The sequence below is a fragment of the Haemaphysalis longicornis genome, unplaced genomic scaffold, assembly GCF_048455015.1.
Source record: "Haemaphysalis longicornis isolate Haplotype H1 unplaced genomic scaffold, Haemaphysalis longicornis Haplotype H1 scaffold_1, whole genome shotgun sequence".
In the NCBI taxonomy this organism is placed as follows: Eukaryota; Metazoa; Arthropoda; class Arachnida; order Ixodida; family Ixodidae; genus Haemaphysalis; species Haemaphysalis longicornis.
The window spans coordinates 133,300,470-133,327,805 of record NW_027526203.1 but is presented as its reverse complement, the minus strand read 5'-3'; the positions used below and the strand labels follow the sequence as shown (position 1 = coordinate 133,327,805).

Genomic DNA, 27,336 nt, shown 5'->3' with positions numbered 1-27,336 from the left:
AAGCAAACGCATGTTAGGCAGGGCTTACAGCTTGCATAGCGAGCTAAATGCCCGTGAAACATACTGCACATTCTTTTTATGACAAAGAACGGTGGAGTAAACGGTTGAAGGTCCGAACGAACTCGCAAGCGTGTGCGCCAATGCGTACGAAACTAGCGCGCCGGCCGAGCTCGACATCTCGCCGTCGCGCAGACGAATTTTCGGGTTCGAGGCTCTTCGGGGCCAACGAACCGTTCCAGCACGCACAGCCGCGACCTTGCTTCGTATCGTAATCCCTTCACAGGAGGTTGGCCGTCATATCGCCAACCAGCAAAGGTAAAAATAGAAACGAGGGGAATAAGGAACAGCAAGAAGCGACGAGATAGTGCCAGTCGTCGCGTAAGTTTTGAATGGTGTTGGTTTGCTGCTGTCGTTACGAGCTCGTTTCCAGTTTACAACCACTGAAAACTTCAGTTTGTTCAGTTACGGCAGGGACCCTTACGTTAGCTCACTCCTGGAACATGCTGGCGCTCGTTGCCGACTTCGTCAAATCGCTCTGACCTTGGGGAAAAAAATGCCGTAAACACCGCGCATTGACGCTCGTATCTTTCTGGTCGAAGCAGAGAGCTCGCGCGAACGGCTTTCCATACACGACACCGGCCAACTGGCATAAGTGATACTGCTACTGAAATTGAACTATTATTAACCGTAATCAAAATACGGCACATACGTACCAGTCTATATTCGTCCGTCGCGACGGGGCTGACGAGGCAGCGGTGCCGACGGCTGGGCGTTCGTCTGTTGTGGCTATCGCGGAATGGTCGCTTTCCCGTCCACCGCGTATCCCACAACTCTTGCCGCTCGTGCACTTAGAAGCATTGAGCGTTATTGTGGTGTGAGGTTGTTAAATGCAAGCCCGAGCTCCTCGGCGAGAGTTTTGTTCTCCGGATCAGGCGATTCCATGACTAGGGCTGCGGGTGCACTAGGTTTTACTAGTATTTTTAAAATGGCCGCCGTCTCGATCGACTCCCGCGTGTGGGTGCTATATGGAGTCGACATACTAAGTATCTGTTTCATGGACCGGCTCTATGACGCCATTGTACACGTCACGGAATGTTCAATTTTAGCGGGAGATTTAAAATTTTGGCTTAAATTGCCTTATTTATCAGTGAATAAAGCATCATTTGCTTCCGGGAAAGCGCTTGGGGTACTATGAAACACCTAATCTTGCGAATAAAACAAACTTTTGTTTTCTCTTCATGGCTCCTTTAAGACAGCATGTCCCTTCGAAAGGTAGTTGGCGGGGTTTTGTCTACTGGGTTTGGTGCCCTACTGCCTTTTTCGAAGCGCAAACGAACTGAATGGACCTACACAGTTAAGTTTTTGGAGTGTTCTGCCGTCGTGAAGTATTTGTCTATGGGTGGGGGTGGGGAGGTGTCTTGGAGTTTAAGGGGCCTCTACAGACGAGGAAGTGTTACCTTTTGTGCTTGTTGGGTTGTATGGAGCCTTTCGAGACCATGAAGCGTTTTTTTTTTTTTGATCGTGTTGGTGTTTTGGAGGTTTGGGGCTAATGTGAAGTGTCTCTTTTTTCAAAGGTGTGGATGTAAGTGCTGCGTGGTAGGTATGGTTCATCTTTCAAGATGGTTTTAAGCAAGCCTATGCGCATTGCCACGCTTGATGTGAGGGGTCTAGCTGATCGGAGGCGTCAGAGCCAGTTGTATCGTCTACTGACAGATGAGGATATCGACATCGTGGCCTTGTAGGAAACCAAGATTGAGAGGGAGGACCAGACCGATCGTATAGGGACCGGGCGGCCGTTGTATGGCACCACCGTCGCTTCAGCGAACAGCGCCGCCTGTGGCGAACCGCTCGTCAGTGGTATGCCGGTGGCGGTCAGCGCAGCGTTATTGTGCATGGTTTTCCTTTCGTTCTGCTGCGGTGCGGCTTGCAAAGCGTACATAACCACAAGGACTTTTTTCAGATCGGTAAATCTTGAGTGTTGATGTGACCTTTACGAGGCATGCCATGAGTGTGATTTACGCCAAAACTCAGTATTTACCAATAGCAGACGACGCTCAATGCGCCAAGCTGGAAGTCAAGCTGGAAGTGCAAGTACGCTCCTTCATGTAATTTTTTTATGCGTGCATGCAGTGTCGCGTATCGAGGAGCATATTGCAGCTAAATGCTCCCACAAAGCAGGTGTGTGCAACCGATTCAGGAATGGTGCGGCGCTGGCCTTTGGCAGTTAATGACAAAACGGCGTCGACGTCGTGCACAAGCGAAAGACAAAGTTGGGGGGGTGTCTTCTATAAGATTTACCACAAAACATAAATTATGATGGACGACGCTTCCGTAACTTCATTACCTACGGCTGAAACGTGTTTAATTTCACAGAAATGCTCTAACTACAGTCATCGGGAATCGCTGATAGAATAAATACCGCATGATAGTAGAACGTTATTGCTTGTCGTGGAGAAGCATTGATTTATAAGAATTGCAATGGTTGCTGGCTAGTTGCTAAATGGCTTTTCAATAACCAATTCCTGCGTGGCTGAAGGACGCAAGACAGGAGGGTGCCCGAAGCCTGTACTCAAATTCACAACTGAATGCTGCGGTTACAAGCTGCCACCTACGCTTGAAAAATCATGCTCCCCTCCGTCTAGCGATGATGATGGTTTATCGCAAAGCGTTCTCGTATTTGTTTCCTTGGTTGCCTTCTGGAGTTAAACTTTGACTAGTTGAGCTTCGAATTTGACCAGCACGCAGTTTGGTCTTTTGATCACACCGTCTTTGTTTGACCATTTCCCATTCATTTCGCACGAAAAAAGCTTTGCGTTCAACCATCGTAATCATCAGACGAGGGGTTAGATGATTTTGCTGTTTAATTTTGAACTTCCATGCACCCCTCTCCAAATCTAAACTTTTTCCGGCGTGTCGAAAAAAGTGTCTATTCTGGAGGACTCGGATTGATGCACCCATATTTGAGGCAACTAATCGCGCGTTTTTTGGTGTCTTCACAAGGCATTACACGATTTTTTAACGCACTCTGTTACTTACTTTTAACGTAGTTACTGACTACTTAAGCATTAGAAAACACCGGCTGACGTTAACACTGCCACATTTTTAACTATCGGTGCCAGCCTTTATTCCACGCAGGTGGTAAAACGGGAAGGGGAGGAGGAATGGTTTGCGGCTTGGGCTGTTGGGTGGTTGAATAACCTTGGCTCTTGAAAAAATGACCACCACAAACGTGGGAGTTCCACTTCGGCTTTCAGGCTCCCATGCATTACAGTGTCGCTCACCAAAACCGAAGGCACAAAGCTCACGGTTTCAGAAAGTGTAAACTACCGCAACGTTACTACGGCTACACGGTAATCCATATCGTACGCAAGTGCCTTTCTCTTCAAAGCACACGTATCAAGGTATCCCAGCGCTAAAGCTGGCGCGGAAACCGTAGTCATTGAAACCAGTGAAGATAATTTACAGTGGTAGAAATGAATACTAATATTCCTAATAGAGCGTATTCACATACATACAGGCAACCTTGCGTGCGCCGCCATATCTGTGGCCAAGCGTCTGTTGCTAGGCGACGTTGTGCGCACGGCCCGCAGATCAGGCCCTCCTCTTCTCCTCCGTGCCTCCATCGCCTCCATGGCGGCCAGGCAGGTCGCGGTCTGCGATATGAGCTTGTGTTTTCGTGCAAGGCGTGTGCGAGTGGCTTGATAGTCTGTTGCACCGCGATAGCGTTGGTTACGCGAAAATTCATGGTTCCGCTCATGAGTGTGACAACCTTATCTGCAATTCAACCCCAGCCTCTGCGCACACCTACGAGCGAGTGCGAGCCGGTCGGGGCGCAAAGGTTGCATCGTTAGCGCATTGGTCGTTTGTCAGCATGAACTGCATCATTTCCAAACTGATGCCCACTGAACGCAAAGTAATAACTCGACGCTAAGTACTGTTCAGTGCGATCTACCTATCGCCAGACGCGTATCAAGTCGCCGCCGCAGATCAGCTGATGGCCAGCCGCCGCGCTCTAATGTCACAGGTGAGTTGTTTTGCTGAGTGTGAAACATTTAGCGCACGAGAAACCCAGTGCCAATGTGTCGCCCATGCCATCTTGAGGGAAGCCGTTTTTAGGGCTGCTTTTTTGATAATAACTCGAACATAAGCAGCAACGTGTTTTCTTCTTGTTTTTTCTCGTGCGGTGATTGGATTGCATGCAGCGATCAATTTACTTCTGTCAATCTCAGCGCAGGGCATGAAGCCCTGTGTTTCGATTGTCCTTGGGTGGAGTGAGGAAACCGGCGAGCATCAGTTAAAGGTCAAAACCTCGGGTACTTCTATCCTGCGCACTTTTGGGGCCGATATATCTTTTAAAAAGAAATTGCTGTTCGATCACGCCGTCCGGAAACGAACGTCGTCTCAAGCTGTTGTTTTGCGCCAGCAGCGCTTAGCGAAATTTACTATTATTTGTTTCTAGGGGCAGCAGAACTGCCATTTCAGTCTCCGCACAAAACTTGTAGCTCCTGCTTGGTTTAGAAAAACTAATTGTGCACATAATGGAAGTAATTGTGCCTTTCTGCTTCACCCCGAACTTTAGCCCGTTTTTTGTCTTTCTCTTTCATTGCAGGCGTGTGCAGCTGCTAGAAAAGAAATACGGCGCCCTCACAGAGCTGGTGTGCGTCCTGCGGGGCAAGCCTCAAGAGTGCCGTTTTTTGCATCATCCGTGAGCAGCAGCAGGTTTAAATACAGTGATGGTGTTTAGCACACTTCGAAACTGATCGACAGAAATATTCAGAAATAAATAGCGAGGTCGACTGGTGCCCTTTTATGTGCATTTAGGTGCCTTTCCAGCTACTGCTATTTGAATTTACAATGACTGTGGAAAATGAAAAAAAAAAAAAAAAAAGAAACACATTTTGGTCATGCTCTTCATGTGCTAGAATATAAAAAAAAACATATTAGTCATACTCTTCATGTGCTAGAATATTTTTTGCAAGACGTGGTTTCTGGCCAGGAAATGATAACTCATGGCTATCGCCTTCATTTTGGCTAATTCAACTGTTATGAAATGGTGATCTGTACAGTGAGCACAAGGACTTCATTGAATTATCGGGCCACATTTTGTCACACTGCAAAAAGTTACGCTTGTGTTCCACCTTTTGGGAAGTGCGTTCATTGCTTAGAAAAGGAAAAGTTCACACATGAATTGATAGGCGTACTTAAAATTGAATGTTTAATAATGTGTGCATTAGAGACCCTTCAGTTGCACTCCCAAAAAAAGAAATAGTGTATCAAAACCTTGCTATGTAGCAGGGAAGGGGCAAGATGACGTGTTGGTTTCGATGTGCTTTTAGCCTTTTCATTGGTTGTAATCGCATTGGTATGTTTATTCCTTGAATAAACAATCAGTCACAGTTCAGTGCTTTGTCCTGCCTTTGTTCATATTGCTTTGTAAGACCCACTTTTCATTATGCAATACCAACTAGCTTACCAACCCACATTCTTTGTGCACCACCAAAGCTTAACATTGGTGTTTCCGGGCATCAGCAGCAAGGCTTAAGTTAACTTGTCTTACTTACACCTAGGGTAACTGCTAACAGCAGCTTGGGACACTATTAAAAATGGCATGATGAGAACATGTCTATCAAGAAACATTTTATTACACATCAATAAAACACCACCCAACCAACAGTTCACAATGTAATTACCCATCAGTTAAATATTAGTGATAGTTTGCAGTAGGTCACAGGAGCACCGATGCAGTCTGCCGATTCTCTTTTGTTGTCACTTCTGCACTACTACTTGGAGCTAAACAGAGACAAGGAGCCTTGCTGGGGTACAAAAAAAAATTACACCCATTTCCCCGAAGGGAACCACGAGTAGGATGCGGAGTGTCATGGGGGTTCCGTTTGCGTTTCCGTTATGTTTAATTGCGTCAGCGCACCCGTTGACGGGACTGTTGCTTCCATCCTACTTCATCTGAAGAAGCTCGGAGTCAAGCGAAGCAAGCGCAGCACTGAACGGGCGCTCTGCTAGTTCCCCTTTATATTCACAGCTGTAGGAGAGGAGACTACGAGAGAGAAGTTTGAAGTTTATTAGGAAGATTGCATATAATACAGTACATACATTGGTAAAGAATACAGAAAGAGGTCCCATAGTTTATCACTGTGGGGGGACCTCTTGTTAAAAAATACATAAAAAAACGGTAAAACAAGAGCAGTCAGAAGAGATAAGCAGAAATATAATGTAGATTTATACACAAACCAAATGGACACGGTATAATGAACAATTGCGATGATCGTTCATTACTGATTAGGCCAAAATATCAGAGCGGAGGTAAAAAAAAAATGACGCTTCACTGGACATCAACAGTGTCGAAATATAGAACAAAACAGTTTAATTGTGGCAAAACAGCCTAGGCTGATTTGTTCAGCCTTCATAAAGAAAACAGAGCATGAAAGCAGAATTATTGTAAAATAATATTACACAATAAACAGATTACGGGGATCAATCAGGCAACATGCTTTCACTGGGATGGATTAAAAAAAAATTGCAACACAGAAATCAACGTCAGTGAACTGGAGACATACATTTTCCCGGAATATATACGCTTTCCTTGGATTTATAGGGTGAGAGTGAATGAAGGACTATGAAGGAAGAGCCGCGCATGCGCGCGAGAGAGCTGAAGCGAACGGAGGAGGAGCGCGTGCAGACGGTAGGAGAGGAGAGGAGAGTACGCAGCTGTTTGGAAAGGAGGAGAGGAGCGCATGCACAGATGGTGTGCGGACGGTCGCCACCGGTCAACAAGTGACATACCCCCGAGCATAAGACACTCCGCATCTAGAACACGGAAACACCATTTTTTCCCATTCCATTCGGTTTTTGTGTGTGGGTGCTTCCACTTGTAACCTTCCATTCTTTGTGTTACGATTGATACACATAGCCATGCCCTATTGTGCACAGTTAATCTAAAGCAAGGGTGTGAAACACCCGGGCCACATGTGGCCTGCAGACCTTTTGATTTTTTTTTTTGACCTTTTGATGTATTAAAGGATCACCGTAAAACAAATATCAGTGCCTATATTTTAGTCATCCTGGAGATCAGTACTGATATGTTTCTCGAATGGTGACACCAAATTCCATACAGAAATGACCAAGCATATTTACAATGTGTGGGAAAGGACTTGTTTCGTTTGAACGGCAGCATTAGGTGATATTTAAACTGGGAAACAGCGCTTTAAACGAGGACAGCGAAGAAGGAGACACAGACACTAGCGCTGACTATCAACTGAGCAATATTTTATTGCTTGCGGAAATATAAAGGAAGAATACAATGACGTCACATGCGTGAAAATAAAAAGAAAAAGAAAACACAAACAAACTACAGGCGCATCTGCTATGCCAAGATAACTCATAACTAATAACTAATTAATAACTAATAACATAACTAATAACTATTTTCACGCATGTGACGTCATTGTATTCTTCCTTTATATTTCCGCAAGCAATAAAATATTGCTCAGTTGATAGTCAGCGCTAGTGTCTGTGTCTCCTTCTTCGCTGTCCTCGTTTAAAGCGCTGTTTCCCAGTTTAAATATGAACCAACTGGCCCAAACCCAAACTTTAGTTAGCATTAGGTGACAATTTGTTACACCCCCCTCCCCCCTGCCTTTCTTGCATTGCAACCTTCCCACGTGGGACTGAACTTCTTGACTGTGGCTTGCTTGCTCACTGATGTGAGTTGAGACCCCTCATGTCACTAAGATGCACAATTTTTTTCGCACAAAACATAACTCTTAAAAACTTGCATACTACGACGACAATCATCAGTGTCAGCTTGGACAAAAAAGGGAAAGAAATACTGACATTGGGCAGCATTACAAACACCCTGTATTTTTTGTGAAGACACAGAACTAAGCTGAAGAATGTTACTAGAGCAGCAGCAGCAGCATAAAACGGACAGTGGTGTAACAACTGACAAAAAATAACCTACCTAAACCATTGGAATCAAAATCACGAGCGTAACAGTTCAAAATTGGGCTTGATGTCTTCATCTAGACTCCCATTGCTTTAGGCTCGCAATGGGTGCTGCCAATCACTGCGTGGAATAGCATTTCACATTATGGAAAATTCGGAGGGCTTATTTTACACATTACGGCACATCAAAACTTTCACCGCCAAGAAATGAGGTAAATCGTCGGTCAACAGTCCAGGAAACAGCTTTTCATGTCTACAGGAGCAAAATCCTCATAATGTTCTGTTTGAACAGAAGAGTGCATTCATACAGATGACCAGGGCTAAAATCTTCATGACAGAACATAACTGCAAATCACACAATGAAAACCAAAACATCTGTGCATTTAGATACTACAGCGAAACAAAAAATTGCATCAATAAGTCAATCATCAGGAATTGCACTACCTGGTACAGTAGCCTGTGCATTGTGCTGTTATGCCCATCGCTGGGTAGTCCCTAAATCATACTTCCAATAAATACACATGGTTTGCGACGATTTTAGATGCCCACCACACAACATTTTTTGCACACCCGTTACACACCACACTAACCATGCGTTGCATCCTGGCTGTCTTAATGGTCATGTTCGCCTTCTAACCAGTGGCATTGGATGCCTGCTGCTCTTTTCACTGTTGCCCAGTATTGGCAATTCATTGCGGCCATTCCCATTCCATCCTCTTCTGTGTGGCTAAGGTGTTGTGCTGCTGGGCCCAAGGACATTGCAGGTTCAATTCCCAGCCACTTTTCTGACAGAGGCGAAAAGCAAAAACGCCGTGTCTGCGAGATTTCGGCGCACGTTAAAGATCCCCCCCCCCCCCCTTCTTGCCCCAGGTGGCCAAAATTAATCCGGAGCCTTCCACTACAGCGTGCCTCACCCACCTATTTCCCACACAATAAGGTAAACTGCTAGACATTGTTGTCTCAGCCAAACTGATGCACACGGCTTGCTGGAAAATGCCTATTCGAATGGCACAACTGACTGGCTCAGATTTGCTAGAGCTGCGCACACAGCTACAATTTTGTCTAGCTGGGTGAGCCTCTCGTTGTGCTTCACAGTCACAAGATCAATTGGAATAGTGCTTGACAGGATTCAGTATCGTCCTCTAAGTAGCCCAATCACCCGTTCTACATGAATGCGGACATTAGCCAATTTTCGAGTTTTTTGGACGTCCCAAGCCGATAACTGCGATTTCCCCCTAGTGAAAGCTGGCATTTCTAGCTTGGCTGAGTGGATGCCAACAACATCACCTATTGTGAATCCTCTGTCAGCCAACACTGTGTCACCTGGTACAAGGTTATTTAAGATGCCGCAAGACTCGGTAAGGCGCTTGTCGCTGGTCCGACCACCCCAACCCTCGGAAATGAAAGTGACTGCACCTCGTGCTTTGCAGCGCAACGCCTTAGCCACTGAGACACCGCGGCGGGTTATATTTGCAGCATTGGTAAAACCATTTTGAAATACTGCAACTTGCCAAGGAATTTAGTCCTGTCAGTTTTACCTTGCAATCTGATTATACTGACATTTTTTGCAGTTTGTTTTTAGTTGTAAATTAAGTGTATCAAGTCATTTTTTTTGCGTGTTTGCCATTCAGCAGAAGACTGCACTTACTGGGCACGTCTGGTATTGATGGTCATTTGTACTCAACACATCCTGTATTTACAGATTTCTTTTCTGACTCCAACAACTGCATCGGTGAAGCAATTTTGTAAGCCTGCAGCTCGTCATCTTGTTCAGTTGTTATTAACGTGCTATGTTAGAGAAATCACATCAATCTCAATTATCTTTTTAGTTTAAGAGTGTGGCATTACTTTGTGTATTTACCAGAAAACTATTACCTGTCTGTATAATGCCTTTAAATCCCTATTTCTTTGAACTGTTTCAACACTTTTCTGTGTATGATACTGTCCAGTTGCTGTGATTTTTTTAACACGAGGAAAATGCAAATATCATTTTAAAGGAGCCATGAAGAGAAAATGCAAGTTGGTTTTATTCGAAAGATTTCGTGTTTTATAGTGCCCCCAGCGCTTGTCCGGATACAAACGGTGCTTTATTCACTGAGAAATTAAACACTTTAGGTTAAAATTTTGATTTTCCCGCTCAATCGTGCGTTTTCGTGGTCCCAAGTGACATCACGGGAACCGACCGCTCTGCAGCCTAGAATACCTTCATTCACGCATCCGCCGTACAGGGTAGGGACACGTAACGCTGGCGCCGCCATGTTCGGTTGCTCGCTCGCCGCCGAAGCAAGTCATTGTGTCAAAACCGCGCTAAAATTATCGCCGCAACGCGGTTTACTGAAGAAGTTTTAATCATATTGTCTGTTTCGCGTTGCTAGGTCTCGTGGGAAACGAAAAGAATAACGCGTTGAGCCCGTTGGCCCAATTGCGGCGGCACGGGACCGTTCAAAGGTTGTTTCCACCCTGTAGCGGTGTTGGTTTGTTCCCGCGTTTCTTTACGTTCCGTAACCTAGATGGCGCCACCATACCGTGGCAAGCGTTTGGTTTGTTTTTGCCCGCATTTAAACCTGGCTTGTTTTTATTCTGGGAGAAAATATTCGTTCCCTGAAACAGTGCTCGCTCGACAAATGGGGTCACGTAAGACACCGTTGCTTGCGTCCATCGGCCAGTGTCGTCTGAGACAACCCCAAGCCCCGTAGTGCTGTGCAGCTAAACCAAAGCATGCTGTGCGCAGTACGAACAGCAGAACGCATCAGTACTTCTATGTTTACATGTGCTTTCGTAACTTCCACTGTTTGTCCCATCATTCTTATTGCTTTGTAAAGAATGTGCCCTAAATATAAGCGCAAATCGCTCGTTCGTCTAGTTTGTAAGCTCTGCCTAATTTGCGTCTGCTTCTGCCAGCCTCCGCCAATCGCAGAGCTTAGCCCATGTGACATCACAGGTTCTGTTGCGGGAAATGAGCTGGTGGGTCGCATGACCATTCCCGTTTTTCCTAATTATGTAGCTTATTTGAGCGAAGTTTACGTTAAAAGTGGTGTCAGTATGATTCTAACGAGGCAATCTTTTGAATGAACCAAACTTGTGTTTTCTCTTCATGGCTCCTTTAAGCAGTGACATCACAAATGACACTCTGTGTGCTGAATAAACTTTTTCTGTTGTTGCCCACTAACCTGTTGCCTACTAACAGCTTTGCAGGCTTTGCTTAAAGACCTACAAAAAAAATAAGTAGCAGATAGTGAATTTTCACTATTGTAAACGCGATACCCAGGACTCTGCTGGGAAAAACTCGTCATTGTGTACATAGAAGGGAACTTAGTATCTGGCACACAGCATCACTGAAAAGCAATTTACATGCCCATCATAGCTAAAACATGCTAAAATTCACACTCACTGCTACATTGTAATTTTTTTTTATTCTAAGCATCCCCTTTTATTCATGCCCCTTGCACTTGCGATCGATGCACTTACGGTTGATGCACAAAGATTTGGAGTATTTAACATTCAATACACCTTTTATTAAAATGGGGTAGGAACTAAGAATTGAGCAAATGGGGCAGTAAAAATTGGAACAATTCATATGGTAAAAGGTGTTGGAGGGCCAGAGACAGATGTGATGATAGTTCCAGGGTGCTTACTGCTCCTACCCTTGTTCTACTCTCCCCAAGTAGGAGCTGTGCAGTACGGTCTCCCACTGCTATTAACACTGCAACTTGGTGTGGCTGTGTGAGGACGCTGACATAGCATGTGTGCTAGGCCTGCTCCTTCCTGGCACCTGTGGCACTCTGCAGGGGGGGTGGGGGGACAGCTACTGTTACCTGTCCTGGGTAACAGTAGCTGTAGACAATTAAGCTCCGACACGAATTTGTCTGGAGGTGTCTCCAAACCACAGATTCCTGGGAGGGATACAGGCTCAGGTCAGCTGACAGTGGTTGGGGATATCCGTGTAGGACACTACTCTGTTCCTGCCTGACAGTGAGATGAAGCCACCGTCCAGATTGACGTGCGCTAGGTCGGTGAAGCCGCAAGCGGCGTTGTGTGCGGATTCACTCCTGGCCATGCCAAAGAGGGCAGCGGTCCAGATTAGATCCAGAATTAGCGGTCCAGAACTTGCCGGTTCGTTTTTCGGGGTCGAAGCCAAAAGTTAGAGGTACGGACACCTCTTCGGAGATCTGCCCTCGGGAGAAATTTAGGATTGCAGACTTGGAGGTTTTAATTAACAGCGATGCTGTTGAGCAAATCATTTCTGTATGGTGTCAGCAGCTTTTAAAATACTACGAAAATGCACACCATTCATGCTCGCGTGCCTTGATACGTGTGCATAGTTTGTCGCAGATAGTGGATAGGCCACAGATAGTTGGCATGGCCGAGGAAAGGAAGAGGCCGGTGTGCTTCGACAGGCTCGGCGTGCAAAGCATCTGCTAGAGACGATAAGTCATGCTTACAGGGCGGCACAAGAAAACGTCGACCAAAACGACGAGGTCACTCTGGCGTTGCTCAACGTAAGGTAATGAAATGCCATCCCGCCGACGTCAACCACCGCACCACGACAATAAAACTCAACTTTGTGTCCGTCAATGATCAAGTCTTGCACGTGAGCGCAAGCTTCCCTGAATTTTTTTACTGTTCTGATTTTTGTGAAGGCCACCATTGCCAGTGCAATGGCTGCTGCTTCATACACCACTGGGGTATGAAGCGGGCCAGAGGCAATGGAGTTTCCCTGGTTATTGACTACAGCAACTAATATTACGTCGAGACGAAAATAGTTGGCTGCGTCCCTGTAAACCACGTCCTCACATTTTGCTTAGCGTTTGCGCAGAGCTTTCGCCCTGGCCTATCGTCGCTCGTCGTTGTAATTGGGGTGCGTTTCACGAGAAGAGGGGGAATGAGGATGCAATCTCCGCGTTGTTGGAATAGCTACTTGTAAAGTCGTGCTGCAAGGAAGGTTAATGTCCAATGTGCTTAAAATGCGACTCCTTGTTTGGCTGTTAGCTAAAGCTCATGCTGCCTTAACCTTTGTAGAAAGTGTACGTCTGAAACTGATCATGGTATGCAGAAAAAGAGTTTTCCTCCATGTTCAAGAACCTTTCCCATGCATGGAATGAGAGATAATGGCTGGAGAACTTCAATCGTAAGCTTTTTTTCAGGTTTAGGGATTAAAATATTTTTGGCTCTTTTCCACTGTTTCAGAATGTGGCCTCTATCCCAACACATATTGAGCTAATGAGTGAGGGCTTCCAAAAAGTCATAACCTAGATTACAAGCATTTGTTCCTGATGTCGTTTTGCCTAAAAGCACATTTTGTTTTGTGCAAAGGGCCGTAATGGCAGCCGCGTACCTTGCCCGAAGTAATGTTGAGGAGGGCATTATTCCGGCTCGAAAAGGGGGGCAGTACCTTGGCAGCACAGCTTGCAATATGAAGATCCTGAATAACCTTCAGTAGTTCTTTGTCCGTGCTACCAAACTGATAGGGAATGACACTTATGGCGAATTCCATTGGGAGAGCAGGAGCACTCAAAAGCACTCTGAAAGTGCTCTCTCCTGAGCAGGCGTGTTTCAGTGGTCGAACAGAAGTAGGAGCACTGTCATCCAGTCGTAGTGCGAGACCACTTTCGGTGCTCTGAGAGCAGTTGGGAGCAGTTCGATCTGCTCCCGCTTGAAAAGTCGGAGTGAGCACAGTACGATACGAAGGAAGTCACATGACCTTTAACGTCATATCCTCCCCTTTGTGTGTGTGTGTGTGTGTGTGTGTGTGTGTTTTGCTCCCTTGTATCGGGGAGCGCGGCAGTATCCATCGTGCATTTGCAACTTTGTGGAATGGGCAGCGAGCCCTACGAGCATGCGAATGCTTCACACCGCCACACGTGCTTTGCCCGGCTTTGCTCACACATGCTTTTCCGCAGAGATTGCTGGGATGCCTAAAGGCTGGAATACGTGGAGCGAACCTTCACGACAAAGTTCGCGCGGCGGGAAATCTCTGAGCTACCGTACTTATCCAATTCTAACGCGCACCCGATTTTTCTGACAAAAAAAAAACAAAAAACTTGCACCTCCGTTTGTAACGCGCACGGAACTTTATAACCCAGACAAACGAATGCGGGAGAAATGGGCGATTTATTCCCCAAAGTAATTTCGCTCATCTCACTCCTCGTCGCTTTCCGCTGACCAGAACATCTCATCCTCGGTGCCACCAAGAGCCTTCGCGATGCCACACTTCTGAACGAACATTCAACCATGGTCGATGGGATCGTGGCCCACGCCTCGCATGCCCATCCCGCGAGCTTCTCCAGAGCCGCACGCTTCAGCCGACCGCTCGTTTTGAACGCGTGAGAGCCGCTGCTGCCATTGCTGTTATCAAGCGCGCAAGTGGAACAATTTGACGATTTGTGTGAACGCCGATAGAAAAGTCTAGGCGCATATGGTTCCTGCGTCCGAAAAATCGTTGCTAAAAGCTTTAGCGCCATCTTGACATGGTGATGGCGATGGGTGGGACGAAATTTCTGCTGTTTCGGTTTCGGTCTCGAATCCGATGCTAACGCGCATGTGATTTTTCGGCCTATTTTTCCGGAAAAAGGGCGCGCGTTAGAATCGGGTAATTACGGTACATGGAGCGACGACATGGCGCGCGCCGCCGCGCTGCCGCTGGGCTGCTCTAAATTAAAGCCCCTCCGCCGCGGCCCTGCACATAGGAGGGGCTTTACTCTCACTGAACTCCATGCCCAGAATCAACGGTGCTGTTCAGTAAACAGACCCAGTGAAGGAGCTTCCCACTTTGGTTGTACATCATTTAACGATTCTGCGTGGGGCGGGGGTGTTTCTTCTACTGAAATATTCGTTCTCAGTTCTCAAAAACGCTAAAGGCTGAAGAGAGAGAGAGAGAGAGAGAGAGAGAGAGAGAGAGAGAGAGAGAGAGAGAGAGAGAGAGAGAGAGAGAGAGAGAGAGAGAGAGAGAGAGAGAGAGAGAGAGAGAGAGAGAGAGAGAGAGAGAGAGAGAGAGAGAGAGAGAGAGAGAGAGAAAAACGAACGGCACCGGGGAGATTCGCACGAACGACTACAAGAACAAGTAGCGGGCAGTTTAACCTCTACTTCACCCCGAGAGATGGTGCATATGAGCAAAATAGCCTCTGTTACTGGTTTTTGTCGTATTTGAGACGCCCTCGTAGTGATACCGCCTGTTCCTCACTCGCCAATCTTGCAGACAGGCCTCATATTGCTGCTACTGCAAGTAATGTAGCCGGATCGCCCTTATTTAACCTGATAAATGCTATCATGTATGCCCATACAGCCGGTCGGGACCGTGTTTTCCCCTCGTCGTTTTTTCCTCTCCCACCTGCTCTCCGGGTGCGTGCCGCACTCATGGCAGGTGCAGTGGCCCTGCTCCCGCGTGCCCCCAAGTGTTCTGTCACCTACTCCTCACTGCACGATGCCACTGCTCCTGTTCTCTCAATGGAATTCCCCATTAGGTTGCATCAATGTATGGCTTGGCTCTTACCGAGATCGATTAAGCATCAGACGACGTTTCACATCTTGGGTAGTTGCTTCTCACGGTGCAATCGCAAGCTGCATGCCAATTTTGTCGCAATAACTGAGTATTCTTCAATGTGTTGGTCAAGCCAATCCAGGCGACAAAACACGGTGCAACTGACTTTGTTCTTGCGGAGTTGCTGTTGCAAACCACTCTTGGCCTCCCACATGTGGGGAAGCTGCAAGTCAACCTGGCATTGGTTCCCTGCTTCAAATGTATAATTAGTTGCCTGCTCAGCACTCGGCCCAGTTGATCCGCCTTTGCCTTGATGTTAGTTATTTCTCAGATATGTGGACCAATCACCGAGTGTGAGGAATCCCGCTGCACCACTCAGAGCCCTTGAAATGCATCTCAGTAAATGAGGATAAGCGGGCCTACCAGACCTTCGTTTGATGTTGCCGGGTGGTCGCTGCCGAGATTCTCTTATGTGTTGCGTAAAGTGGTCTTCCTTTACGTGTGTTCTGTAAAAGTGAGGCAAGGCGGCTCACACTGCTGCTCATCACTGCTCACACTACTTCCGGTGCAAGTGGGATGCGTATGGTCAGTGGTAAGGGTGAGGCCTTCTTGTTGGGCATCAAGCCAAAGGTTTTCGCTTTTTAATGGTGTCATGCTTGCAATCCCCACTTAGTGTGATGTGCATTAAAATCACCGACAATGAGTAATGTGTCGAAATGGAAAATTTCAACAGTTTTCTAAAAAAGCTTGGTCAATTTGGAGGTGTTGCGAGAAGGGCTCCATACGTTTAGGAGAAACGTGCCGGTCAGCCATGTTTTGCATTTAGTAATTAATTCGATGCAACAATACTCGCATCCCGGCCGGCAAATTTCACTTCTTTTCACAGACGCAGAAGTTTTGACGCCTCCGAACGCTCCAAGTTCTACACCGTGTTTGCCATTTGAAAAGACTTTCCACACTAATGAGTTCTACACTGTTTGTTGATTAGTACACACATACCCTGAAGTCACTGACCTAAGAACTGAAGCGCATGAAAAATTCCTTGCCGGCCTGACCCCTGACCCGACAGGCACAGTCAGCCCTGTGCGGCAGCAGCGGCTCACCATTGTTTGCATTGCTGGATGTAAACAAATCTTTCCTTTGCAGCTACGTCAGCTGACTCCTTAGCCATGATTGGCTATCCGGTTTTGCATTGCCGAGGCGCAACGAGGGGATTCAGTCCTAGAGCGATCTTGTCCTCCCTCGCAAAGCGAGAAAAAGCGATGCCTGGCTCATCACTTGCGACGTCACGCAATGTGCCAAGTCGCCAGTGGGAATGTGCCTTTAGACGATTGGTGAGCACTTTGGAACTGTCCGCTGACGGAGGCCAGACGCACGTGCAGTCGATTTTATGGGGCCCATTCCCCTTCACGCAGCGTCCTCAAAGAACCGGTGATGCAAATGTTGAAACCGGTGATTTCAGCACCAATCTTATCCTCAAATTGCACTAACATGGCTTTGAATGTCGCACGAGAGTTTCCATGATCTGTTCTCCAAAATTTTGAAGCACACCTTCCGTAACGCACTAATCATCCGACCCCGAAGCAAGGGGGGTTTGCCAAGGCCAATTTTCTTGTCCCAGTGTTTTAACTGAGTAGAGCCAGATGGAGAATTGTCCATTGCATCTGCGGACCCAATTTCTGAGGACCCCAAGGTCGGTAACCTGCTGTGGCTGGAGTCAACGATGGCCCGAGATGCTGGTCTGACGTTTTGGAAGAGGCGGGGTTCACAGTGGTGTCGACTCCCTTAAGTTCAGTTACGGCTGCTTTTAGAACTTTTTTTTTTCCAACGATAATGGACTCAAGCATGTGATGGATTTTGTTAATTTCTGAGCATGAATCGGAATGTCTGCCGTGAGTGTATTGACTCTGGGGGACCATGTGTCTCTGAGTGTGTTTGCCGTGGGAGACCGTAGCTGCCCAGCTCACCTTGTTGTTTAGGTTGATTCTGTTGGCATGGGTATGGCCGCCTGTCCTCGATGGTTTTGGCCCTCAGTGCTCGACAGCCGACGACGCAACGTCCAGCGCACACAATCCCAGCTCCGGGTGGAGTTGTCCTTGGTCGCCGGTCCACAGCTCGCATTCCCTTGGCTATGCTGCAACCAAGGAAAGGAGCCCAAATGGTCACTCTCCCCAGATGAGGCCCTAAGGAATTTTTTACTGCTCCTTTCTATTGTCCTCGTCCTTCACGAATAGTCACAATCTGCGCATAGAGTGTAAATCCCGAAGTGCTAGGACTTGATTTTAATGAAGCCTGTCGCGTGCTTAAGCTCCCAATCAGAGGTCAAGAAAAAAACGTTCAATGCATTACTGACCGCTAATCGCTAAAACGCTTCAACAAGGCCGAAGCCACATGTAGCCAAAGCAACAAGCACGAAATGAACATCGTACTGTTAAACTAGGCCGTACAGCCAGTGTCTTCTTGGCAGGAGGCACTTATTCACGTGGCAGCATGTAATGCCTTTCAGCTGCTGCTTGCATCAATCTAGAGTTTTGCTCCCGTGAGTACACCCCATTGTTTTTCTCAACAGTTGCGTAGTTTAATTTGACCCAATGCAAGTGCAGTTACTAATACGCCTGCAGTGCACTGGCCTTGAATGCAGGATCACACATGCTTGGTGCATTGCTACCATGGTATGCTGCACGTATCAACTCGACTCAACAGTGTGTCACCTAACAACCTCCAAATGCACACCTGAAACACCTCCTTTAGTTCTTTCCAGGGTGCTCATTCTTCACAGTCCATCAACTGTTGGTACAGTCAGAAATACTTTTAGGGGTTGGGGGTGTATGGAGGTATGGGAGAATGGAAGGAGCCTTGCCAAAATGAATGCTAGCACTTGCTTATGTGCAGCATAGTAAAATGTTTGGGGGAGGGGGTTCAAAACCCCTCCGCGCTGTACCTGGAGAATCCTATCGGCCATCTGGGAGGCCATCACTGATGTGTTGCGGGGGCATTCTTGGCTCGTTTCTCTCTCACAAAGGTGAGCACATGGCGGAGTTATTTGTGCACTTGACAGCACCTGAGGATTCACAAGGATTGTCAGCTGCTGATAATGGCTGAGCTGTTGGGTTGACCTTTTTTCTGTGCAGCTTAGCAAATGGGTCAGCCTCGCGTAGGATGTTTACTAGCACTGATGAGAGGCTGAAAGTTGGGACATAAAGAGTAGTCAGGCAGTGGATGTTCACACGTATTTAAAGAATTGGCCATAATATGCTTATGTGAAGACTATGACATGCTTTTCATCACTATCAGAAGTGGGGTAGGTCCAGCCCCTTTAAGGGACCGTGGCACACCATCTTGCATTCGGGACAGACGCAAACACCCACACATCAAAACGTTCGACAAGTACTCCTGTAATGATGCCAGCATTTACGGAGGTGAAGGATAAAAAAATCTAAAATGAAGTTTGCCTTGGAGGTGCAGTGTCCCTTTGGCACTGCACATTTTTATACGTTTCAACACGAAAATGCATAATCAACATAAAAAAAAGTTGTACAACTGAAACTGAAAAGCAACACAGGCTGCATAAACTTTACCTTCTTAAGAGAAGCAAAAATAGGCCAGAAACATGCATACGCTATGCCAAGTTTTTTCTGCAGCCTTGTGTGCCTAGTGGTGGCTGGATGGCTTTTTGTTGACTTCGCCGGACTGGGGGAGTGGCTGTTGAGAGCCAGTGGTTGATCTCATGCTTCAGACCTGCAAGAGTGAGTAGTAACATGTGAACTTAAACATGCTGCGATGCACAGTTTTACAACAGTCAGTTCACCAGTGACCACATAAAGTTGAAAACGGCTTGTGCTTGCTTTGTAGAAGGTTTGTACGAACACTTTGATTGACTATGAGGTTTAACACACTGACACTACACAGGCGATGGGGCACACCGTAGTGAGGGACTAAGGTTAATTTTGACCACTTGGGGATGTTTTAACGTGTGCCAAAATCTCGAACATGGGCATTTCTGCTTTTCGCCCCCATTAGAAAAGCGGCAACTGTGGCCAGTTGCCGCTTTTCAAATATGAAGTCTGGACTAGAAGGTATGCAGGCAACGTTTAACAAATATACATATGTGCAGACGCAAGGATGGTGAAAACAGAGCCTGCAAGCATATGAATAGTCTGCTTGCCGGTTGGGAAGGTTGGTTGCTTAAAAAAAGAATGGTGCATAAAATAACCTGCTAGATACCATGTGTGCCCAAGGCAATGCTTAAAAATCAACTCGCCATTCCATGTAATAAATGCAGCTATGTAGTAAAAGCACAGAGGGGGAGGGAGGAATAACCGGGTGTTTTAAGGTGCACAGTAAAAATAGCGCAGTTAAAAGGAACGAGCCAAAGATGGAACTAGCGTTACTCCGCTTTGTTCACTAATTAAAACGCCCAATTTTTTTTCATTCCTCAAATTAAGGTACTTCCTGTCTCGTCGGCTGACGAGTGACGATGAAAGCGACCACACCGACTGGTTGCTGGAACTCAAGTGCCTTTATTAAGCGAAGAGAAATAAACCCTCCCCCCCCCCCCCCCCCCCCCCCCGGTCCCCGATGGCGCGGCGGCGCAGGCGTGGAACACGATAGCTCACGCGTCACACATCCGGCGGGTTTGATCCGCGGAGCTTTCAACCGTCACTGCTGGTGTTTCGTCTGTGCTTGAATAACTGTCAGACGCAAGGCCATCAGGCATGCCTGCACCGTTGAACGGCACCAAATGCCGACGGTTGCGCTGAATGATGCCTGTCGGTGTTTCCACCACATATGAGCGTGGTCTTCTTGCTGGGCTGAGCACCTTTGCTGCGCATGACATATCCTGCACCCACACATCCTCCCCGTCAGCGAGTGGGCGGAGTTGGTGGGCGGCGTGACGACGGTTGAAGTCTTGACTTTGTTTTGTTCGGTTAGCTTTATCCTTAGCTGCAACTTCGTCGTGTGGTGACCACTCCGGTTGCAGGGTGTCTGGCATCTTCGGCACTGTCGTTTGCAGACGTCGGCCCATTAGGAGCTGCGACGGGCTGTATCCGCTCGCTCCTGGCGTGTCGCGGTACACCAGAAGCGCCATGTGTGGGTACTTCGATTTTGTGAAAAGATCCTTCATGGTCCGCACCATGTGTTCTGCCTCGCCGTTTGACTGTGGGTAGCCCGGGCTGCTCGTGATGTGATGAAATCCGTAGGTCTGCACGAACTCGGTGAACACCCGTGACGAAAATTGCGGGCCGTTGTCGGACACGAACACATCAGGTATTCCATGTCGCGCGAACGTGCTCTTGACAGCCGCAATGACAGCTGTGGAGGTGGTCGTCGACAAGCTGATTACTTCCGGAAAACGAGAGTAGTAGTCCACCACGATTATGTAGTGAGTTCCATCAAGTTCAAACAAGTCGGCGCCTACACGCTGCCATGGCCGATTTGGAGTCGGTGTTGCGATTAGTGGCTCCGAACGCTGACCTCTCGTCTGAGCGCATTTCTCACACGATGTTACGAGCTGCTCAATTTCGCTGTTAAGGGTAGGCCACCATACTGCGTCCCTTGCCCTTGCCTTGCACCGTCCAATGCCCTGGTGGCCTTCGTGGATTTGCTGAAGTACCTCACGGCGCATCAGGCTTGGAATAATGATGCGGCGATCTTTGAGCAAGAAGCCATCACACACTGTGATGTTGCCTCTTTCCTTCCAGTACTCCCTTAGATGAACTGGAACCTTTGAGACGTTTTCTGGCCATCCTTTCTCACAGAAGTGGAGTAGCCCAGAACAGATGCCGTCTTCCGCTTGGTGCTTGCTAAGGCATCCATGCGGGAGGACATGAGGTTGGCAGCTGCTGTAACGACTTCCCCGATGAATAACTCGATGGAGTCTGTCTGCCATTGACTTCGCTCAGGATCGTGTCCCTGAATAGGAGCCCTTGACAGCGTGTCTGCCGTGGCAATCAGCTTGCCAGGGACGTAGAGAACAGTGAACTGATAGCGCATAAGACGGATTCGCAAGCGCTGGATTCTGGGCGGAATCATGTCGAGTTCTGCTGATCCCAGGAGCGTGACTAAAGGACGATGATCCGTTTCGACTTGAAATGCGATGCCCCTCAGAAACTGGTCGAACCTCTTGACAGCCCACGTCACAGCCAAAGATTCTTTTTCTGTTTGACTGTAGCGGCTTTCAGTGTCCGTTAGGGATCGTGAGGCGTAAGCAACCGCTCGTCGTTCTCCCGATGGTTGATCTTGAAGCAATACGGCTCCGAGACCGTATGAGCTTGCGTCAGCTGACACAACCGTGGGGTACGATGGGTCATATTTAGCCATGCAGACCTCTGAACTGAGCAAGCTTTTGAGCTTGTCGAAAGCAGCTTGCTGGCACGGTCCCCAAAGCCACGAGTTTCTCTTTTGAAGCAATGACCTGATCGGTGCTGTGATGTCGGAAAGATGAGGAATGAAGCGGCCCACATGGTTCACCATTCCCAGCAGTCTTCGGACACCGCTGACATCCGATGGGGTTGGTAGCTTGGCCAAGGCCTCGACCTTTTCTGGATCGGGACTGATTCCTTGTGCGCTAACCACGACTACAAGAAACTTGACTTGGTTTGCAGAGAACGTGCATTTCTTGTGGTTCAGCTTGATTCCCGCTTCTTCCAAGCGCTATAACACCTGCTTGAGACGTTGGTCATGCTCTTGCTGCGGTGCTCCGAAGACAAGAATGTCGTCAATCATGCTCACAACTCCTTCGAGGCCTTCCAGAATTCTGCTCATCTGTCGCTCAAAATATTCTGGCGCTGAGCAGATTCCAAAAGGTAGCCTTTGGAAACAGAATCTTCCCATTGGTGTTATGAACGTAGTGAGTTCTTGACTTTCTTCTGAAAGCTTCACCTGGTGAAAGCTAGCGGTAGCATCGAGCTTAGAGAATACCTTTGCTGATCCGAGGCGTCCCAGGATGTTCTCGACTGAGGGTAGTATGTGACGCTCCCGAAGCACGACTTCGTTGAGTCGGGTGAGGTCAACGCATATTCGGTAGCCTCCTCCTGCTTTTGGAACAGCCACCATACCGGAACACCATGGTGTGGGACGGTCCACCCGTTGGATGACTCCCTGGGATTCGAGCTTGGTGAGCTCCTCTCGAACTGGTTTGTGAAGCGGAATCGGTACTCTTCTCGGCACGCTGAGTGAGAACGGTTTGGCGCCTGGTTGGAGACGTATCACGTATTCGTCTTGCAGCTCGCCCAAGCCATCGAAGAGACTGTCCTTCAAAGTGACGGTAGAATCCGTTACACTGTCCACGAACCGTATAACCCCGAGAGCCTGTATCGCAGGGAATCCAAGAAGCGGCGGGTCTTGCGAAGGCACAACATACACTGTTTGCACTGTAGACCTGCCTTTCCAGCTCAGTTTCGCTTGGAATGTTCCGAGAACGGTGAGGGAGTAATTTCCTGGGCCCGTAAGCTCACCTTCTGGCTTTTGCAGCTGTTTCGGTATGCCTGGAAACGAGTCCGGTACCACTGTCACCTCCGCACCCGAGTCGACCTTGAAGTTAGCGTAGTCCGTTGACGGCCACTTTTACGAACTTGGCTCTGGTGATGGCTGCTATGGAGTGCAGTGTGAGAGCTCCCATGTTCTTCTTGCTTTTCTTTTCGCAGACTGCTTCGAAGTGTCCAATCCGATTACACCCTTTGCACTTGGCTTGCCTAGCTGGGAAATCTGCTCGAGGATGCGTTGGTCGACCGCAGTATCTGCAGCTCGTGGTAGCGTCGCTTGTGTTGGACTTCGTAACACGCTTGCCGGAGCTCCCTTGAGAATTCGAGCCATGTCGCGGCTTTTGGAAGCGCTTTTGAACTTTGGCCTCGGCCACAACGTGAGCAGGATTCGGCTCTTTTTGGAACACTGCTGCACGGGCTTTCACGGCATCTTCGTTGATGCGAGCCTGTAGTCTTGCTTCTTCAAGGGTAAGCTTTTGTGTTCGGCACAGTTTGTCCACAAGGTTAGAGTCCCGGAGACCCACGACGAACCTGTCTCGAACGAGTCGTTCTTCCACTTCCGCTGAGGCGTAGTTGCACTTTTTGACAAGTGTACGCAGCGCAGTGTAGAACTCGTCTACGGTCTCGCCTTCGCCCTGGGTTCGACGGTGGAAGCGGACACTTTCGTAGACCTCGTTGACTGGGTGGATGAAGTGATCGGTGAACTTCTTCTAGCGAGCTCCAGTCTTCGCTGGACAATGCTAGAGTGTCGAGAACGCGGCAGGCGTCTTGGGAGCCCATGTCGTAAAGAAGCGTTCTGACCTGTACTTCTCCCGGCGCTTGGTAGAGCCCAGATGCATAGCAATAGTCGTCGAACTGGTAGACCCATTCTTTCCAAGAGCTTGGGTTCCCAAAATCGAATTTCGGTGGCGGTTGAAGCCCGGTGCCGCTGAACTGGATAGAAGGATCTCCATCCGCCATAGCGTGTTTTGCAGGCTACGCACCTTAGACTGATTGCTATTAATAATTGATCGATGTGTCGCTAACTTTATCCCACTTCTGACACCATGTCTCGTCGGCTGACGAGCGACGATGAAAGCGACCACACCGACCGGTTGCTGGAACTCAAGTGCCTTATTAAGCGAAGAGAAATAAACCCCCACGGTCCCCGATGGCGCGGCGGCGCAGGCGTGGAACACGATAGCTCACGCGTCACACATCCGGCGGGTCCGGTAACGCGAACCGCCGCCCGAGCGAGCGTGAGAAACGCACCTTCAGGGCGCCGTGAAATGCGCGTCCACTACACTTCCGAAATCTGGGTCCTAGTAATTTTTCTGCGTCAAGACTTGCGCATTGAATCTACACGGCACCAGCGGAACCTGTCGGTCACTGCAACAGCAGATTTTCTCTGGAATTGGAGTCTGAAGAACATCTCAGTGATGTCAGTGATTGTCAGTGTCAGTGATTGCCGCGATTTAAATAAAAAAGAAGAGCGCGCCTGTTTTTTATCCCTCGTACGAACAACCGACAAGGCATCCAGCGTGCGACCGCGACTGGTGACTGCGAAGCTGATGGTGGCGCATTGCTGCCTGCCTAAGTTTTCATTCCAATTTATTTGAAAACACGTTGGCACACGGGGGCGTGCACGAGTAGGTAGAGCGATAAAAACGTTAGAGCCCACGTATGCGTGCGACTGCGTCGCGATAAGTCACGCGTATGCTCGCGGAAAAGCGATCGCCCGAAGGCATATGCAGAAAATGTTGCCGTACGGAAGCCAAACTCGAGGGATTTGTTCAAAGGGCGCTCAATTGCGATCCGTCAGCGCTCGGGTTACAGCACGGCTCGGGAAGCGGCCTCGCATTCGCTACCATCGCTAAATCGGCGTACACGTGAAACAGCTCTCCAAAGAAATTATTCGGTTTTTGTAATCAACCATGTATTAGAGGGAACTTACCAGACAAAGTCGTGGATACGGTGCGGGTGCACTTGCGTCGGCATCCACGGCGGCAGCCAACTGCAGTGCGGACTTTTGCGCGCCGTTCCGGCCGTTCGCTGCCGCGGTTTCATCCTCCGGTGATGCGAAGTTATCGATGGCAGGTAGAGCGCCACCACGTAATGTGAATGCGATTAATAATATATCTCTTGACGCCACTACCGATAATTGGGTTGAAACGCGGCAGACGACAAACGGGACACCGGTGTTTTTTTTTTTTTCTCGAGATGTGGGCGCACAGCGCATGCGCCAGCACAGTGGCCACAGACATGGCGGCTTTCAGTGTGGCCAAGCGAAGAAAATCGCCCGCTAAACTTTTGAATGAATACCGTCTATAGTTTTATTCCTACTCAGATCGCGTGGAGCCATGGGCGCAGAGCGTTGCAAAAAGCGCTCATGTCAATGTAGCCCATTCCCAACCTTAGAAGCATCCAATAAGTTTGCGTAGCCGTTAGTGCATTTAAGAAGAAATGAATACTAATAATAGTAGTTTTATTCGTACTCAGAACGGGTGGAGCCAAGCGCAAATCGCTGCAAAAAGCGCTCATGCCATAGCAGCCGATACCCTACTTCAGAAGCGTCCGACAAGTTTACCTAATCGTTACTGCATCTAAGAACCCAACACATTTGTCTAGACTTCATTTCACCGCACATATCCGCTCATAACACCAACAAAACATTCAAAGCGCCGAAGCAAACACGACAAAAACAACGGGAGGCTGTGTACTCCAATGCACCGGCTCATTCCACTGACGAGGGGAGCGCCGAGTGGTGGCGCCACCCGTCCAGCTGCCCGGTCCCTATGGTACGGCCCTTTGCGTCGAGGTACGAAGTTTGTGTCTCACACGCCGTGGGTTTATCCGCGGGTTGTGCGCTGTTAAACGGCGTAGCCTATAGGGGCAACCCTCAGTACCGTTACAGCGTCAGAATCCGGGCGGTTCGTCGTTTGTCACTTTCAGTTCTGTTTACACGAATGGCGTGTAATTTGTGTTTACGGCCCAACAAAGGCAGCCGAAAGGAATTTTTTTTCGAAGATTTAAAAACGTGGTGTAATACAGAGCGTCTCTTGGTGTTACTAGGCGACTACAATTGTGTGTGTTCCGCGAGGGATAAAAGTAGCCTGACAAATTTCAGAGATACGAGTACAGCGGTTTTAAACGAGATAGTCGCCGACTTCACCCTTGCAGATGTAGGCGTGAGCACGGCTGGCACCGTTCGCTACACGCACTTTCAGGGCACCAGTCACGCGCGTCTCGATCGAGTGTATGTATCGTTAGATCTTGTTCCTGAATGCGACGATTACCAAGTGACCCCTGTATCTTTCAGCGATCACTGCCTTGTGTCCGTAACACTTCGAAAAGGGGTAAAACGTCAAAATTCATTTTCTTGGGGGCTCTGGAAGATAAACAACAAACTGCGCAAGATGAAGCTTTCCTTGGCATGGTCAACGCATGCGCACAGGAAATCTTTTGTGCTGGGGGGGCACGAACTATGTTTTTAAATGGGAAAGCTTTAAACAGCAAGTTAAAATGAAAGCGCTCGAAAGATCAGGTGCCATGAAAAATGAGGAGAGGGGTCGATTGATTGATTGTAGGGTTTTACGCGCCGACGCAACGCAGGCGATGAGGCGCGCCGTAGTGGAGGGCTCCGGATTAGTTTTGACCACCTGGGGATCTTTAACGTGCGCCGAAATCTCGTACACACGGGCGTTTTTGCTTTTCGCCTCCATCAGAAAAGCGGCCGCCGCGGCCGGGAATCGAACCCGCGACCTCGTGCTCAGCAGCGCAACGCCTTAGCCACTGAGCCACCGCGGCGGGTGAGAGGGGTCGAGAAGCCTTGCTTCGCAGTAGCCTGGATGTGCTTTTAAAAGAAGAATGTAAGTCGCCTGGAATGTTTGAAGATGACATTAGAAAGCTCAAAGCACAGCTCGAGGTTATCGACAAGGAACGATACCACGGAGCAATGGTACGGGCGACAGCGGAACGTTTTCTGCTAGGGGAAGGACCGACCAAAAGAGCTTTCAGTTCGGAAGAAAGTTATGCCCGCAGAAATGCTATAGTCGAAATAGAAAGTGAAGGAGTTTTGTATAACGACCAGAAAAACATTCAACAAGCTTTTTGTAGCTATTACGAGAAGTTGTTTTCCAGTCATGACGTCGACAGGGAGAAATTTAAAGAAGAATTTGTGCGCTTGCTGCCCTGTTTGGACAAAGATTCTTCCGAGAGCCTAGAAAGAGATGTTACTGTTGATGAGGTAAAGAAAGCTATAGACGAGTTAATTCCAGGCAAGACGCCGGGCCCTGATGGTCTCAGCGCTGCCTTCTATAAAAAGTTTAAAGATGACGTTAGCCCAGTGCTATGCAAGGTTTTTGCCGAGTCTTATGACCATGGGAAGCTTCCACCTTCCTTTCTGGTATCTCACACGGTGCTGATACCGAAATCGGA

General features: G+C 48.2%; 1 protein-coding gene and 1 long non-coding RNA gene across 3 annotated transcripts in view; one reads left to right on the top strand and one right to left on the bottom strand.

Annotated features, from left to right (window-relative positions):
* LOC144151751 (uncharacterized) overlaps positions 1 to 27,336 on the top strand; it is a 65,877-nt gene that overhangs the window by 16,277 nt on the left and 22,264 nt on the right. The window lies entirely within an intron of this gene.
* Positions 7,780 to 25,120, bottom strand: LOC144180403 (uncharacterized). 2 transcript variants are annotated; one of them, XR_013324404.1, is made up of 3 exons: positions 24,854 to 25,120; positions 19,055 to 19,174; positions 7,780 to 17,570 (listed from the first exon to the last, which is right to left on the bottom strand). It is a non-coding gene; the product is annotated as an uncharacterized LOC144180403 (long non-coding RNA). The 2 variants fall into 2 exon arrangements; XR_013324403.1 differs by lacking the exon at positions 24,854 to 25,120 and adding an exon at positions 22,358 to 24,050.